This window comes from Pogona vitticeps, chromosome 1, assembly GCF_051106095.1.
Source record: "Pogona vitticeps strain Pit_001003342236 chromosome 1, PviZW2.1, whole genome shotgun sequence".
Lineage (NCBI taxonomy): Eukaryota > Metazoa > Chordata > Lepidosauria > Squamata > Agamidae > Pogona > Pogona vitticeps.
Window position 1 is genome coordinate 100,278,693 of NC_135783.1, and position 12,037 is coordinate 100,290,729.

At 39.6% G+C, this 12,037-nt stretch overlaps 1 protein-coding gene across 7 annotated transcripts in view; it reads right to left on the minus strand.

Moving 5' to 3' along the window:
* The window catches only part of GRIK2 (glutamate ionotropic receptor kainate type subunit 2), a 591,038-nt gene that overhangs the window by 187,213 nt on the left and 391,788 nt on the right, over nt 1-12,037 (minus strand). The window lies entirely within an intron of this gene.

The window sequence follows — 12,037 nt, forward strand, 5'->3', positions numbered from 1 at the left end:
AGAAGTCACTTCACAGAATATAACAAACTTTATTAGGGCAGTTGGAAGTGCATACACTGATATTGCCTTTCGGTTGTACTAATAAGGGTGTTACACTAATGTAGACTCAAGGACCAGTATAGCTCTATTGCTACATTCAAGACAGAGTCAACACAAAGGCATGCTGAGGAGCAGGTGATCTCCATCTCCTTCATCAACACTCCTTCATGTGGAGAAAAGCAGTGCTAAAAGGAGACCCTCTGCTGTACATATGATCTCTCCGTACAATTCAGAAACCCGAAAAGTCAGAGTTTCCAATGGCTTAAAAAAGTAGTACATGTAAAAGACACTGTCGTCTTCACACTATCAGTATTGAGCCTGAAGAGAGCAATGACAGAGGCTGTAGAGTTAACTGGTCTCTTTTCCTCCCATTTTCAGACAAACCCAATCCTGAATGCCTAAGAAAGCCTCGTATCCTTAGCTCAAATGCCACACTCTGTTACAAGCTAGTTCTTTCCCATCTGCACTTCAAAGCATTCTACAATAGTAACCAGAAAACAGATAGCTGCAGAGCAAAAGAATGAATGACAGATACATCGTCTCTTCCTAACCCACTTATATACAGTATAATTCATAATTTGCACCTGACTACTGCAACCCCAGAACAAAATGGATCATAGGAACCAGGCCTGAGAATAATTGGTGCTTGAGATAATGAAAAAGTCAGAATAGGTTCCCTCTTTCCCCCACTGAAGACTTTGATATCTATATTTGCAGCCTTCATCTAATTAAAGTTACATTTAAAACAAGGTGAAAATTCTTCTCATTAGCAGTAAAGGAAGGGCATGCTGGATAGGATTCTGACATGATTAACTGCCATCACCTCTGCACTTCACTGCCTCTTCAAAACAGAAAGAGGGGGAGGAAGACAAAAAGAAAAGTAGCGTGCAGAGGACAAATATGACTAATTAGAAGCCTCTTTTAGAGTTGCCCCTCCTCCATTTTGCAGCCTGATATTATCTTTGCCATGTTCTATAAGCACAATAATCTCGTGCGAAATAGAAAATCCCGTTAACTGCTCCCATTTTTCTTCTGGACAGGCCTCATCGCTTACTTTTGTCAGCTCTGAAACTAGAGTTTTCAGAGCTTTTGGTCACATTCCGTTGTTAGAAACGTGTCCAATCCAGATCATTTAAGAGAGGAAATTTCTCCTTCTTCATGCTAAAAATTCCTCTGAAAAGTAATAAGGCTCTCATCAATGAAATTGGTTCTGTCTCTCCTGGCTTAAAATTGCCTAGCTGCACGCTGATGAAGAACGCTATTTTGAAGCCTGCAAAGTGGGAGATCCCATCTGAGGGCAGCAGATAGAGATCTTGTAGCAACACAGAAGAAGTAAAACTATTTATTCTGGACAAAAACAGATCTTGTAGCAACACAGAAGAAGTAAAACTATTTATTCTGGACAAAAACAATAAAGGCCTACTAGATCTTTGAGCTCATCTTACTCTCTGTCCACATAATACTGATGAAGGCTGGATTGTTTTGATCTTGGGGGACAGGGGGAATAAATAAGTACTGGAGTGTATCCCATTTCTTCCATACAGCTATGTTTCTGGCAAGAAACATAATAATAAATTTTTAAAAACCTATCCTCTATCTATCTTATCATACAGGGATCATTTTCAGAAGCTGTTATAAAGTGGCAGCCAGATTGTGAGACTGGCATATTTTATCATTGTAGAGTGCTCTGGAGCACAGGTGTCTTGCTCAAGTAATCACTGAATGCATTGACTTGCCAAACACACACAAATACAAACACAAAATCCTGGGAGTGACAACAAAATGAACTTCTTGCTAAGGTGTGCACCTCCTTGTTACAGTGAATGGCCTAAATCAGATTTCTGCTTCTAACCCATTGAATTGATTTCTGAATTGGTATGGTATGTCAGTATTTACATAAATTCCATTGCTTCAGTGAGTGGGTTGACTTTGGCCAGGAACAGCAACTGAATTTATGCCTGCAAATCCATTCCTTGAATTTCTGCATCCAGTTCACATCTAGCCAAAAGCTATATTTTGACTCTAAATTACAATAATCCCCAAATTAGTATTGCTGGCAAGGCAATTTTGGGAGTTGCAATACAAAAAAGTAAATTTTCCAAACTGTGCTGTAAAGTCACTATAAATTATAGGGCATGAACGTTTGTGTAGCTGGTGCAGTTTTTCTGGCAGAAATGTTCATATGATCCAAGAGAACACTTGACTGTTGTTGGCTTTAACCTCAGATTGCTATTCTACGGTAGCAGTATCCAATCTGAACTACAAAATAAATGACCATATGCATGCACACATGCACACACATGACTTGTGCCTTAGCTATTGGCTATGTACTTGTGAAGTTTGAGGTGCCTTTTCCAAATGGACTTTGTTGGAGAAAGAGTCTGCCTTGGAGAGAGGATCATCTGATCTCTTCATATGAAACTAGGCTCTTAGCATGCCAGGATTCACCTTTGAGAAACTTCCCCTACGCCATCCCATGTGCTAGCATTGCCTGAGCATAGAGGGTTGTTTAATGGGATTTGCATCTGCAGACTTGTGCTTGCAGTCTCCAGTGATATGATTCTGCTGCATATGTAAATTGTCTCATTTTCACCCAGGAAAAGGTAAGCATAGAGTCAAAGAGAATCACTTGCTTGCCTGCTTACTGACATCCAGAACATGATTACAGAAGATGTGCACATATGTGCACACTTGATGGGAGCAGCTGACATCTCTGACCCTTTCTCCCCAGCAGCCTCCCAGACCTTTAAAGTGCTTCATTCAGAGGAGAGGACCCCATAGAATGTATGACAATGTGGTGCAGGGAAATGGGAATGGGAAAGGGAGCAAAAATTTAAAAAATAGAAATAAAAAAGATTCCAGTCCTTGTACCACAGCCCACCAATCCTTGATGAAACATTTTCAGGGGTCTAAGGCGCTGACACGGAGAAGGGCAAGATAACTCAGTCCTTTTATATGTGCTTTACTCTGGATTGAACCCATTGTCCTCCCTGGAAAATTAAGGCAGCTTTGGGAAAGAGATTAAAGAGAAATCAATAAATCACAGAATAATTGAGTTGGAAGGGTCCTATGAGGCCATCAAGTCCAAACCCCTGTTCAATACAAGAATCCAAATCAAAGTAGATCTGACAGACGGTTGTTCAATTTTCTCTTGAATGCCTCCACCATTGGAGTGCTCACCACCTCCAGAGGTAGTTGGTTCCATTGTCATACTGCTCTAACAGTTAAGACATTTAAAACTATTTTGAAAACATATAAAATTAAGAAAATGTTTAAATATGAATAAAACATAACCATTAATATGAGGGTTTCTTTTCAAAACACATATCAATTGCATTAGAAAATATTGTCATGCCTCACCCATTGTCTGAAGCAGTAAGTAAAGTGGAATGAATGGAAATGGTCAAAAGCTTTGCATTTGACAGGTGCCATTTATTCAGTCATGTCTGGGCAACCTATTTCTTTTTGCAGTCACATATGACCAACACAGCATACTGATGCATTAGTTTGCTCCTGCTGCTATTGCTGAGACAGAGTGCCACCACAAACAAGAAATGAATAGTTTGACTACAACAAAGTACAGTACAATAAGCTATGCTTCAAGTTCTTACAATAACATACAAGACAGGCGTAATGCTATGAATGAAAAGTTTTTTGTTAATTTTTTTTCCTGAATTCTTTCCCAACAAAGGTTGGCATTTAAGAATGTTCTCAACTGATGAAATGTCCAAGGTATGGGAAGCATGCGGCACTCGCTATTGAGAAAACAAGCAAGAAGGACCAAACAAGACAGAACTACAAAGCAAATATGGGCTTATGAAATGGTGGCATAAACTGCCCAAGCTTGCTTTTATAAGGAACAGCTCTGCCAATGCAATGATTTGTGATAGCAGGGAATATCCCCCCCCCCCTCAAGTGAGACAGAGAGCTGGGAAACCTAGAAGAGTTGGCTGGGGGGTAGGAGCAAGGAACCTTTAGTAGGCTAGCCTGCCTCCAGCCAGTCCTCTTTGATAATAAACGACCCACCCTCCCTCCCTGTGGTCCAATGTGAGTCACTTTGGGGTCAGATAGGATTTTTGGCCCTGTCTTACCTGATTGGCAGATTGAGTAAAGATGGATAGGTAGTTTTCAACTATCCCACACTGATTGCTTGCAGAGCACATGGGGCTAATCAGGGGTGGCACTGTTGTTAATTTGGTCACATTGGTGAGTGGTGTGGACTGGGAAGTGAGTATTGGTGAGTTCTCAAGGGGTGCATGAGGTGCTATTGTGCCCTGCACTGAAGCAACTAGGATCCTGATATCATTATGTAGTTGTTTCTTTAAAAACATGCATACACTAACATCTGAGCCTAGAAGAAACATCACAATAAAATTTTAAAATATTTAAAAGTTTGGCAGATTTAAAAAATAAATCTTTTAAGACCAAGTAGTTAAATATAATTGAAAAGTCTAGACAAATTCAATGACTTACCTAAGTTAAATTAAAGTGAGACCAGACTAAGGAATTTCAAAGTCAGGATCCAACCATTAAAAAAGCCTTATCCGATATTCCCACCAGTTTAGCCTAGTCTGTTGATGACACCCAAGCTGCTATTAGTGCTTCTTGTTTCTCAAGGATTCTGGGAGCACTAAGATTTATTTTTTTAATCTGCCAAACTTTTAAATATTCTAAACTTTTAAGTTATTACGTTGTTCCTTCCAGGCTCAGATGTCAATATATGCATGTTTTTAAAGAAACAACTACATAATGATTACAACTGTCTGAAGTTGGGAGACTATAAACAAGACATTTTCAGTCATGCTCTCACCACCTCACCCCACCCACATCCAGTACCAGTCACACAGTTCTAGTATTTGGTAAGTGGTGATAGATGGTGACAGAATGTGGAGGAGTGGAAAATTCAATCAGTGGCTTTGAAAAAGTACAAGAAATATTGGTATGTGTGGGAGGATGAGGACTTTGACATGGCAGTTCCTATTAACTGCCCTGGACAGAAAACAGATACAAAAGCTATTAATCGAGTCACTAAAAGATATAAGCCTGCTCTAGTATGACTGGTTGAATGTATGTGTGTGGTGCTCACGCACATAAATGTACACACACATGAACATAAACAAGTTCTCTCTCAGACACAGACAAACACACACAAATGATTCTGTCATTCGCTTTACAGCTAACAAACAGAGAACTGTACTTGCACATAAATAACTCTAGGAACCCATATGGAGAATATTACGGATACTTAGCAAATAAGGCAAGTGAGATAAGCAGGAAGATAACATTAATACACTCAACTGAAAGGAAAAATGATGCATTCATATGCGTAAAGAGACAAGCCTTAGTTTCTGAAGCTATTACTACTCTGTAGTATGCTTGTAGTAACAAATGTAATAATTAGATAGTTTGGCAGACTACTGTCCATAGTCAACTGAGATTTTTTTTTAAGTAGGCAGACTAAGAAAAAACAAACAAACATCCGAAGCCTTCTAGAAGGAAGGAAAAACAAGTATATTCAGCCGAAACAACAGCTCTAACAGGATACAGAATCCAGGGCAAATCTAGTTACTTTCAACAGAATATGATTATCAGTAACTCATATTATTTAGAATGCTACAGAATTAATCATTAAAAAAAGATAAAGTGAGGTCACGCACAACAGAAGCCTGTTTCGTTTAGCTACAAACAATAGCATAACTCAACACTGAAAGCAGTTAGGAATACATTACGTAGAGCACATACTATAGTTGTTTCAAAATTTCAGTTTATGAGCCCCTAGAGTTATTTTTATATAATTACTTATTCCTTTTACCTGACAAGAAAAAGGAAAATCCTCTTGCACATCAAGAGCATGAATCTGGGAAAAGAGGTAATTTCTAATCTGGTTATATGTTACGGTCACACCATGAAATTAGTAATTTGGGAAATGAAAGTGTTAGTTCGCTCATGAAATGACTGGCTGTAATGAGAATCCTACTGCACTGCTTGGTTACTGTATCTCAAATATTAAGTTTATGAAATCCCTCACTTTTCAAACTACTATTGATAAGTTTAAGTGTGCTACTATATGTAATATGGAACCTGGAACTCGAAACATTTCAATTAAGGCCTAAAAGGGGGTTTCCATCACAGCAAAGAAACCAAGCAATCCTACAGTCTATATTACCTAGCCAAGGAAATATTGATTGTCACACTATGAAAAACTGTTATTTTGGATTCTGTTCATGACTCTTCACAGAAACCCATTCATTTCTTTAAGTTGGAAGTAAATGAACTATGACAATGGGAATACTTAAGACATGTCCGTATTAAGATGGCAAATAATGCACCAGAAAGCCAGGGAATTATTTGTTCCAGTAAGCAAGAGACATTGGTGCATAATAAATATTCTTAGCATGGAATTATTTCTCATTTTTAAAGAAGGTTTTAATTAACTTCTTTCAAAATGAAGATAAATACATGTTCATTAAACAATTTGTTTCACCTGCCTATTTGTTTGACTTCCTTGCTTTAAAAGTTTGAAGAAGACTCCTTTCTTATAATTTCACTGATTTGTATTTACTTTTGCTACTGTTACAATTCAATGTTCTGTCACTTATCACTTCTGTAAACATTCCTCCAGATGCCCAAAGGTATCAAAAAGAGATACCTATGTGAGGTTTCCTGGGCAGAAGTTTCACAAGGAGGAAAAACTGAGATGTTTTTGTGCTACTATGCACTGGTGATGAAACAGACACTGATGCAGTATCTGGGGGATCATTAGATAGGTAAGAATAATCTGCATTACTGTTTTGCAAGGTGAGTCTTCTAGATGGAGGAATGCCCAATGAAATGCCTACACAGCTAAGGCTGAAGGTAATATGTGGTTATCACTACCAAACAGAAGTTGGGGGAAGAGAACACAGCTGGCTATTTAACATCTGTATATTTGCAACACTTCCTCTAAATGACATTTGCAAAAGTATGACTTTCCAGCTTTGGTTTGCTGCTCAGTCACATGACATGCATACATTATTGTGCCCCCATGGGGTAAAAGGGAAATTCTCTGAAACCAAACCAGAAGAATAAATATTCATCTCAACTCTATCCTTGCCAATTTTCTACTCTGCAGAATATAAAGAACTACCGACAGTCATAGATATACAGGCATATGCTATTCCTTGATAACAAGATATATTATGCTGTATTACTGAACTAAGCAATTATTACAGTTCTCTCAGATGAAAAGAAGTATCTGCTTTATAAATAAGCACATATAAATGAAGTAAGAGCACATACATCTCTACCAATGGACATGAAAAAAATTGTCTCAATTTGTTTTTACTTTGAACGCGCTATATACTGTATTATGTATTGCATTACATTCCTGTAAACCTCATGGACATTAAAGTAAGTTTAACATAGAATAAACCATGGAATTAAATTTTGTTCAGTTACAGGTGAGTTCAAGATCCATGTATATGGAGTCTGATGAAATCCCAAATGCTGGTCAGGGACCACTTAGGGCCTTTAGACAACAGGGTGGAGGGGAATGCTGGACACCAAGATTTCCCCCTGAGGAGTCTTCTCTGAAAGCCATAAATATCTATCAGGTATTTAACTCCTTCTTAAAACGTATACAATCTGTTTGAAAAATGTGTTGTTTGGAAGAACTATGACACAGTTTTGCAAAACCTTAGAGCCTGTAGTGTACTTACACAGATTTCTTTTCTGTCTGTAGGCCGTGAAGTCCATTCCCCTGTTTAATCTTTTCAAGTACAAACCAAATTTGAAATATTATTTATTCAGGATAACTTTTTAGCTTTCATAGTTCTAAGGGGTCAGTTAAAACACATTTCACTTTTAAAGCTTAATATGCAAAAGTAACACACAGCCCCTCTGTCTCTGGCTACAAAGGACTAGTTATGCAAAAGATGTTTTTTATTCATTACTTAATTGTCCACTGGCACAGGACATAACAGAAGAAAGTTTGCTTGTTTAAAACATGTATTAAATATCAGTTCTACAAAGAAAAGACAGATGGTTTCTTTTTCATATTTAAGATAGCGAAAAAAGCTTGTCATTTATTTTACTACTGTTATTTCAGACAGAAATAAGATTTCTAAAAACAAGCCCGGTGGGTTTGCATTACAGATAACTGTTTTTATATTTTTTTAATTATTTTATTTAGAAATTACCCTCAGAGATTTTATATTGGCTAATAGCCAAACAATTAAAAAGAACATGGAAATAAAACTTCAGAAATCTTTCCTCCTTAGATAGCCCCATGTGAGAGTGTGATACATTGCCTGCGGCTTCCAATTTTTTTTTTCTGAGAGGTGTCTCATGACAATGTGGGGTGATTTAAATGTGTATGCAAATGCAATAATTTATTTATGCAATAATTTATCCGCTTTACTGAATGTTGATATTTGTCCTATTACTCATTGTTGCAATTAGGATTGTGTTAGAAATTCTTTAAATGCAGCTTTTTCTCTTTCTTCTTCTGAATTTGGGGCAGCTAGGTATTTTAATGCATGTTCTGCTAGACTTAGGACATGTGGTTCTGCCCATTTTCCTGATATAATGAAGCCTGTTACTTCTTTCTTTTTTGTTATGGTTTCATTAGGAATTTGATTTTGGTGCATCATCTGATAACAACTAGACCTGGACACACTTGATGTGTTGTAAAGAACCAGATTACATAATCATCAGCTCTCCCCAGCTCTTTAATCCTGGGAGTCTGATACTAGTTTCTCAGTGTGACCATAACACAACCCAAAAGATTGCATGCTGAAGGTCAATTATTAACAAACATAGACTCTGAATGCATTCAAAAGTTACTAAAATTGGCATCTTTTTTTTAAGATTAAAAATAAACCGATGATGATAATCTAGAAATCCTATGTATTGGATGTTTGGACAACAGTAATTATAGCAGTAAAGGTTCATTCTGGCTGACCTCAAAGTGAAAGATAAGATCAGCTGACTTGAACCTCCATTCTGGGACTCCCAGCTAGGGATTAATGATGGCGCAAGAATATGTGCTTTGCTTTGCATCTGTGAATAACTGGATTAAGCATTCTACCAATTACAGAAAGTCATAACATGGAAGAACAGCATGGGGCATTCACTGAGACCTGGAACAATTTATTACTGTATTTGATATCAGAGCAGTAGCTCCAGTAATTCTTCTTGATTTTAGATTAATTATTATTTCCTACTTGGATCCCTCTATAAGTAATCAGTTTAGAAATGAAGATCCTCCACCAGCCAAATCATATAACCACCTTACCAATACATGCTCTATAATCCTATAGAATAATTAATTAGTCGGAAGATGACTAATTCACAGATACCCGTGAGTGCACTAGAATAGAACAGAGGTACTATCAGCAGTACTGAGTATTTCTTTTACAGCTAGATATTTTAACTTCCCTGAAGCCGACTGTGAAAGTACAGCAAATTGGTTATTCACAACACTGAACTCTATACTCAGGTTGCACATCTGTATCACCTAAAACAAAAGCAGTTCCCTCACTATATAACCTTCTGTTTATGGGGGGAAATGTTAACAAAGGTGTTTTTTTTTCCCTTCCCAAAGTACTATTTAGAACTGTGGTATGCCTAGCAGTGGTCAAGAAGAAATGTTGAAGTCTTGTTGACTTGTACATGGAAGGGCAAAAATGTCAAGAATGCCAGGGCTCTATTTCACTTCCTGGGGGAAAATGATCAGAGAAAAAGAGCAGATCTCTCTCACTTTGCTGTGACCTTCCTTGGGCTAAAAGGAGCTTAAGTGATTTAGGGCCCATCATGAGAAGCTTGGAAGAGCTTAAGGAAGTAATCAGTGGGTCAGAAGAACAGAGAGGTGGCAAGAAATCCAGGCTGTATGACTCCATATGTGAGAAGAAGGCTTATCAGAAGAGAATTCCTGACTGAATAAGTTAGATTAGCTGATTAGAACTAAACTACCAAAAATACATTGTTGTACTAACTTTTTATATCAATGAAGCATTTAGAATGATTTTGCTGCATTGCACAAAATAAAATAAAATGCTGCAACTTTCTTATTTTGTATTGGGCATAAATAAACAAGCTAGTATTGAAAAGAATGTGGGAGAAAACCTGCACAATATATGTATGCACAGTATACAGTATATCACAGAAGTGAGTACACCCCCTCACATTTCATAAATATTTTAGTATATCTTTTCATGTGCCAACACTGAAGAAATGACGTGGCTACAATGTAAAACAGTGAGTATACAGCTTGTATAACAGTGTAAATGTGCTCTCCCCTCAAAATAATGCAACACACAGCCATTAATGTCTAAACTGCTGGCAACAAAAGTAAGTACACCCCTGGTGACATTGTCCTAGAACATTCCCTGGGACTTGTGTAAGTGGTAACCTAACAAGTCCCACTTATCCAGCCCTTTTACCCTAGTTGAGACTAGCAACTGGATGTAGATCTAAGTAAATAAAGTAAGTAAATAAAGAAAAATAAATCTCTTACAGCTGAACTTCCGGAATACAAATGTTAAATCTTCCATTCAAGATATAGAAATTACACCATAAGACCAATCATGCATTCTGAACATAGCATACTAGCTTAAAATACATAGTGTTTCTGCTTCCTAATATGTAAAATTCCACTAAATCTGATGGTTTAAACCTTTGCTAAAAGCAATCTATGACTGTCTAAAGCAGGGGTGTCAAACTCAAATTCATCGGGGGCCGCATCAGCAGTTTGGTCCCCATCAAAGGGCTGGTTGTATCTGTACTGATGGCCTTGCAAGGACCCCATCCGGCTTGGTGGGAAAAGGAAGGAAGAGAAAGTGCCTGTGTGTGTGTGTGTGAGAAAGAGAGATACAGGAACAGAATGTGTGTGTGTGTGTGTGTGTGTGTGTGTGTGTGTGTGTGTGTGTGTGTGTGTGTGTGTGTGTGTGTGTGTGTGTGTGTGTGTGTGTGTGTGTGTGTGTGTGTGTGTGTGTGTGTGTGTGTGTGTGTGTGTAGGAAGAGAAAGTGCCGGGGTCTCTCTGTGTGTGTCTGTGTTTCTGTGTGTGAGAGAGATACAGGAAGGAAGAGAACGTGTGTGTGTGTGTGTGTGAAGGAAGAGAAAGTGCCGGGTTCTGTGTGTGTGTGAGAGAAAGAGACAGAGAGAGACAGAGAGAGTTACAGGAAGGAAGAGAATGTGTATGTGTGTGTGAAGGAAGGGAAAGTGCCGGGGTCTCTCTCTCTCTCTCTCTCTCTCTGTGTGTGTGTGTGTGTGTGTGTGTGTGTGTGTGTGTGTGTGTGTGTGTGTGTATGTGTGTGTGTGTGTGTGTGTGAGAGAGAGAGAGAGAGAGAGAGAGAGAGAGACATTCCCACCCCACTTCCCTTCAACCTCCCTGTGGGGGCGGAAAAGCTGCTGCCAAGGAATGTCGCCCGCTGGCCCCTCACAGAAATCAGGCCTTTTTCGAGCAAGAGAGAGAAGAGAACGTCTGGGAAGGGAAGGGATGCGAGCAACCTGCCAGCCCTCCCTCCCGCCCTCCCTCCCTTCTCTCCGCGGCTGGGTCGAACGGCTGCCTCCGACGTTACCCAACCGGGCCGGCGCATAGCTCCGCGTTCCCTCTTCTCTCCCTCTCCTCAGGGCCGCGCTGGCCGCTGCCTCCCGCGTCCCCCCAGCATTGCCTCCCTCCGCCTCGGAGCCCGGCCAGGAACTCGCACCGCTCCCCTTCCCTTCCCTTCCCCTCGGGGGTGACAGAGGCGGCGCGGAGCCCCCTCCTCGCGCGGCCTTGGGAACGGCTCTCGCCTCAGGCTGAGAGCGAGCGAGGAACAGGCACAGGAGGGAGGGAGGGGGAGCAGGGGGCGGAGGGAGAGGAAAGGAGTGACAGCGCCACAGCCAATCGGAAGGAGGACATAGCCTTGTTAACTTGAGCCATTTTTTCAATGAATTTACTCCGTGCAGGCACGGAGTAAATTCATTGGAAAAAAAAGGGGGGAGGCTGCAAGGCTGGCGGCGGCTCCACGGGCCATC